Source organism: Sinocyclocheilus anshuiensis, unplaced genomic scaffold (assembly GCF_001515605.1).
Source record: "Sinocyclocheilus anshuiensis isolate Anshui unplaced genomic scaffold, SAMN03320099.WGS_v1.1 scaffold3, whole genome shotgun sequence".
Lineage (NCBI taxonomy): Eukaryota > Metazoa > Chordata > Actinopteri > Cypriniformes > Cyprinidae > Sinocyclocheilus > Sinocyclocheilus anshuiensis.
Genome location: NW_015548205.1, coordinates 705,395 through 709,917, shown reverse-complemented (window position 1 = coordinate 709,917; position 4,523 = coordinate 705,395). Strand labels below are relative to the sequence as shown.

At 35.4% G+C, this 4,523-nt stretch overlaps 1 protein-coding gene and 1 long non-coding RNA gene across 2 annotated transcripts in view; one reads left to right on the top strand and one right to left on the bottom strand.

The window, feature by feature from the left end:
* The window catches only part of lpar1 (lysophosphatidic acid receptor 1), a 63,680-nt gene extending 59,821 nt beyond the window's left edge, over positions 1-3,859 (bottom strand). Inside the window, exon 1 of the mRNA XM_016440232.1 lies at positions 3,798-3,859. The gene's annotated coding sequence lies outside the window, so the exon portion shown is untranslated. The remainder of the gene's footprint in view (positions 1-3,797) is intronic.
* A 10-nt stretch (positions 3,860-3,869) lies between these two features.
* LOC107653499 (uncharacterized) overlaps positions 3,870-4,523 on the top strand; it is a 5,709-nt gene continuing 5,055 nt past the window's right edge. The window contains exons 1-2 of the long non-coding RNA XR_001630232.1: positions 3,870-3,948; positions 4,173-4,175. This is a non-coding gene — a long non-coding RNA (uncharacterized LOC107653499). The remainder of the gene's footprint in view (positions 3,949-4,172; positions 4,176-4,523) is intronic.

The following is a 4,523-nucleotide window of genomic DNA, read 5'->3' as shown; positions in this document are numbered from 1 at the left end:
ATTTCAGTCCGAACAGCACCAGAGAGGTTACATGTTTTATATTTGATGTCCTATTAAGAGACAAAAAAAAATAAATAAATAAAAATAAACTCTTTAAAAGCAGCCCTGCACCTCGTAAAAATTTGTTGAGAGAATGTCCAGGGTCTTGACATTTTAAGAAGCCCTAGTAGTATATTATAATATATATATAGTATTTGAACATGTCAATCAAAACATATCGTACTTCCTAAAAGGTGAGGGGAGTAGAGTGATTATGAGGTGATAAGAGCAGAACAGTTCTTGGAAGGAATTGTGCTGCTGGAAAATGAGAATATTTAGGCAGTGAGGGTTTTTTCACCCTGCAGGCATTCAGTGGAAAGACTGAGGTAGTGTGACTTCTGCCTTTCACAAGAATCTGAAATGTTTCGTTTCTCTGAGCTAGAAGTGATTTACTTCTGTGATGTACTTGTACGACTCCAGAGTGAAGAAATGGGCAGGAAACATCATCAAAGACCCCTCTCACCCCGGACACAACCTGTTTGCACTTCTCCCCTCCGGCAGACGCTACAGATCTCTGTGCACTAGAACATCTAGGCATAAAAACAGTTTTTTCCCCCATGCCATCTCCAGCTTAAACAGCTAACATATGAATCATTACCTGCGTTCTGTAATTCATCTCTGTAATTCATTCTACATCCTTAATTATTGCCTCTTTCTCAAGTATTATGTAAATACATATGCATATCTCTTTATTTATACAGTTCTATATAGAGTAAATGATGCACAAATCTGTACATAAATCTACTGTTCCGGATTCATACACATTATTTATTGTTAAGTTTTACTATTTAAATATGTTTTTTTTATTTTTAATTTTTTTGTTTGTTTTTTTCTGTTCTCATGTCAGATGTGTATGTATGTATGTATGTATGCATGTATGTACTGTATGGACCAGGAGCACCTTAAGAAACCACAACAAATTCCTCGTGTGTTTGCACACCTGGCGAATAAAGCTAATTCTGATTCTGATTCTGATTCTGATTTGTGCCCTGCCACGGCACATCCAGACAGTAAAAAAAAAAAAAAAAGAGAGAGATCTAAAGGTGATTTGGGAGCTTTTTTGAAGAAAGCTACAGCATTGTGTACAGATACAAAAAAAAAGAGATTATTTACTTAATGGGGATGAAAGGTGTTGAGCCACCATTTATATTTAATTACGGATTGTTAAGAGGCAGTTTTGATGTCAATAATAATTGTGACAAGACACGTGAGAATCAACAACAACTGATTCAATGATATCAAACCTGAGAAATGTGTCTGTATAATGCAATCTCTTGAGAAAACAACTATTTTACAAATTGTCAGTTTCTTTTAAAGTTTTATATGATTTGTTTCCTAAAAAAAAAAAAAAAGCTCCAGATTGTACGGAAACGTACAAATGAGAATGTATGAATTTGCCATCAATTCACCAAAATGTAATATAGTTACGAACTGTCATATACGTGTGTTGGCACCTCAAGTTCAAATGTATGCAAGCACAGCTACAGCAGAATGGATGATATTCAGTAAATGTCAGTAAAATGTCCATTTCAACCTTTTTCCAGAAATGAAAGTGCCACATTAGGACTTGGAATATAGCTGACAGGTTAAATGCAGAATGCCTCTGCCTTTTGTGTGAAATGTGGAAAGCACTTCAAATTTTTGGAGCACAGATAATTGTGTTGCCTCTAACCTGTTAAATCAATTAGTATCTCTTATTGAACTCCCCTATCTGCTATAAAGTGCTGGGTAGTAACTGATTACATGTAATATGGATTATGTAATCAGATTCCAATAAAATAAGCACTTGTAATTAGATTATATTACATTTTAAAATACTCATAATCAGACTACAGTTACTTTTTTATTGATCAGATTACATATTCACACAATAGCAATAAATGACTCATCATTTATTGATTCTCCCAAATTCTTCTTTTTTATCTTTTAAATTTTCCTTTCTAAAACAGCCTACCACTTAAGTATATTCAGAAAATCTTTGAGTTTTCAAGTTTGGTTAATGGTAACGTGACACGCAGGTAAACAAATTACATATTTTTAGTAAGTGTTTTATTTTTATTATTATTATTTTAAAATAATTTAATTTATTTTTTACATTTTTTTTTTAATTATTATTTAATACATTTTTAGCTTTTCATTGAATTCACAAACCTGAGTTCAGGAAACCTTGTTGTAATGTAATGTTTAATGGATTTCATGATGTTATTAACAGCGAATATATTTTCTTTCTCTTTGTATTTTGACATCAATATGGTACAAAACTATTCTATTTAAACAATGTGATAAGCATGTTAGGTCAAAAGTAATCTAAAAGTAATCATAAAAGTTATATTTATCTAAAATGTGTAATATAATGGATTGCGTTTCTAACTACAATTTTTGGCATGCCATTTGGGATCAGTACTGGACTTGTTAGTGATCTACCCAGCTCTGGTCAACAGCCAAGAAAATGTATGGAAAAGATATGTGAAAAGCATCTTTGTTTGTGTTTCAAAGAAGAAAGTTTAAAACACCATGAGGATAATGACATTCAAATGATGCCAACATTTTTATTTTGGGGTGAACCAAACAAGGAACCATTTACACTACACATGCAAATACATTTTCATATTGTGATAATAATAATAATAATAATAATGGACATAGAGTGTTATAGTTTAGCTGTGTGATCTTGAAGTTTAGCCATCTTAAGTGGAAGAAAGCCGAGTTGACATTTTCAGAAAATATGATCAGAATGTGATAAAATGACTCGGGTTGGATTGATTGTGTCTTTTTGAAGAATGAAACCATTATCCTGAAGACAAAAGGATACCTCATATTATCAAGAAAGAAAACAAGTTGTTCTGAGGTTATACAGTCCCTGGAGAGCATTCAGACAGACAAACCACAGTTTGGTCATCACACTTGCTTTGCTCTCAGATGACCAAAACCAGCCATGAGTCAACTACATCTACAACACATTTAATGACTGTCCCTCAAAACAATAGAAACATCAGGCCGTAAGTCTCCAGTGAGCACTTCACCTTGTTTTGCAAAAGTTGCCATGGGAACTTTTCACATTTTTTGGTGGAAACTTTTAGAGAATACATATCCTGAATGGTCAACACAAGTGGAAAAGGTCTTGTCCCCAAATATAATTTGGCGGGGCTAGACGTTATAAAGTAAAACACCCTACTGAAACATTTCCCTTCTTTTTTATTGACAAGAACCAAATTGCTTGTAGATGTACTGAGAGGAAGGGAGGGAGCATAAAGTCCCGTCTGAATGCAGGTGCAGCTCAATTTTTTAGCGTGTTAAAGACCCTCGGAGGAGCAATAGGGAACATTCATAGTTTAATAACCTCCTAACCTCAAACAGAAGAACACATTGAGGCTTGGACTTCACACGTGGCTTTGTGGGTTGGGTTCGTAACACTTTATCTCATTGTGAAAGAACAATCTCTCAAGTTTCAGCCAGGCTGCTTGGACTAGGGTCAAATTATCAACAGATGTTTGGATGTCAATTGCTTCATTGCTCCAATTTTTTGTGATCAATTTTAAGACCATATACCTGAGGGTAAAATAAATAAATAAATAAATAAACAAATAAATAAAAAAATAGTGATAGCAAACAACACTAACAAAACATTCCCAGAAAAAGGATGCAATTATTCAAGTTAAACAAAATGATCAATATCCCATCGCAAATCTGCTTCTATCTGGTGCTACCAACAGAACTGAGCGATAATATCTGTAAAATGTGAAATAAAGAGCATAAACCTGGCAATTTGCTAAGGAAGGGCAATGCCATATCATCCCCCTTGACAGTAGGAGTTCCCCCATATGCACTGATTTTTCCATGAAGTTTCTCTCAGGCGGAAACGACATACCCATCAACATAGATCTTTATTTTTTCCTCTCACGTGGTGTAGTTGATTGGGTGGAGGTAGACTTCAGTCTGAGTGTGTGTGTGTGTGTTGTATTGTGACTACTGGTTACGTATAAGGCCTGGCTACAGAAACGGAGGACACGGAATTCCTTCATACAGTTTTAGTTGTGAACACACCTTGGCAAAGGAGCTTTGTGTGGAAGCGGGTGTGTGATGATTTACATTCACCGCGACATACATGTGATTTTAACACTTCAGGAACCAAGACTGTATTTCCTCATGAGCTGGACATCTGAATGTCCATTTATTCATTTCAATGACAATTAATGGATTGTACGTCTGGCCGTTTTTCCTTTGATCTCTTCGAAATACATTTTGAATTTAACCCATCTCTTAACCCATTCCACTGCGCTACTTTTCTATTGGTTTTCCATGTAGACATGTGCTAGGGTCTCCAAACTCAGTTCGGGAGGGCCGGAGTCCTGCAGAGTTCAGCTCCAAACCTAATTAAGCACACATGAACCAGCTAAATAGGTCTTACTAAGCATACTAGAAACTTCCAGGCAGGTGTGTCGAGGCAAGTTGGAGCTAAACTCTGCAGGACTCCGGCCCTCCAG